The sequence below is a fragment of the Bos indicus genome, chromosome 18, assembly GCF_029378745.1.
Source record: "Bos indicus isolate NIAB-ARS_2022 breed Sahiwal x Tharparkar chromosome 18, NIAB-ARS_B.indTharparkar_mat_pri_1.0, whole genome shotgun sequence".
Taxonomy (NCBI): domain Eukaryota; kingdom Metazoa; phylum Chordata; class Mammalia; order Artiodactyla; family Bovidae; genus Bos; species Bos indicus.
Window position 1 is genome coordinate 53,375,137 of NC_091777.1, and position 1,399 is coordinate 53,376,535.

Sequence of the window (1,399 nt, forward strand, 5' to 3'; positions counted from 1 at the left end):
TGTCCAGTGTGACCAATAGGATCTCTTTTCGAGCTGGCTTCTGTGTCCTGTGGACATTTCTCCATCATTGTTTGAATACTTTCTTGCTGACCAGCACGAGATGATCTAGGCACACCTTGTATTTTTCTCTGCCTCAACCTTGGAATCAGCCATCTGTGCATGGGTCCCTGGTTCCTTTTAGTGGGAAATGGTGTTTAGAAGCCAACATGTGGGTGCTGGGTTGCTACTCCCAGGCCCTCTCAATGCACAAACCTAAAACAAAAACAAAGCAAGCAAACAAAACTATGTAACCCCTGTGCCATACACACATCTTAAAATTGGTTTTACTTTTAGAGCAGTTCACAACAAAATTGAGTAGAAAGTACAGGGAATTCCCATATGCCCCCACCCCTGCCCCTCACAGCCTCCCCACTATCAATATCCCACACTTGAGTGGTACATTTGTTACAGTTGATGAACCTACATCAACATCATTACCACCCAAAGTCTGTATTTTAGAGTTCACACTTGTTAATACATTCTATTGCGCATGCTTAGTTGAGTCTTGACTCTGTGAGCTTATGGACCATAGCCCGCCAGGTTCCTCTGTCCATGGACTTCTCCAGGCAAGAATACCAGAATGGGTTGCCAATTCCGTGTCCTACAGGTTTGGACAAATGTATAAGTGATAGTTACCTACCAGTAGACTGTCTATACGGAATAGTTTAGTTTCCCTGACCTAAAATTAATCCTGTGTGCACTGTCTCTTCCTTCTTCCCGTCCCCCAACCCCTTGGCAACAACTGATCTTTTTAATGTCTCCACAGTTTTGCTTTTTCTGGAATATCATATAGTTGGAATCTTACAGTATGTAGCCTTTTCAGATGGGCTTCTTTTGCTTAGTAATATTTAAGTTTCCTCCATGTCTTTTCGTGGCTGGATAGCTCATTCCTTTTTTTTGTTTTTTGGCTGATCACTGGACTTTATTAAGGTGCAGTCCCTGATAATTACACAGAAGCTACTTGCCTAAGCCGAAATCCTTGAGGTTCACGAACTTAGTTACACAGATAAATGGCATGTTGATAGGAAATATCCCCATGCCCAGGTGATGAAGGCTGGGGTGAATGAATCTGCACACTCATTTTAAGCCATTAAAACAGTTTGTGGGCCACACAGTGGTCCCTTGTGTGCCAGAAGTCGAAGAGCTCCTCTGCAGTGGTGTTTCTGTGACCTGGAGGATACATGCTCATCACAGCGTTCTGGCTGCTCCCGAGCCTTTACACATTTCTCCAGCTGCTCGCGTTGCTCTCTCACTGTTGTTAGGGGATCCACTAATTCCTCCCCCTCTTCCTCTTCCCTGGGCTCTCCGGACCCGGCCAGCATCCTTTCTTCATCCTCTAGCCCCATGTCCGGCTGTGGTT

The 1,399-nt window shown here is 45.2% G+C and overlaps 1 pseudogene; it reads right to left on the minus strand.

The window, feature by feature from the left end:
- Nucleotides 1-1,129: 1,129 nt before the first annotated feature.
- Nucleotides 1,130-1,385, minus strand: LOC139177145 (cytochrome b-c1 complex subunit 6, mitochondrial pseudogene; annotated as a pseudogene).
- Between the last annotated feature and the right edge of the window lie 14 nt (nucleotides 1,386-1,399).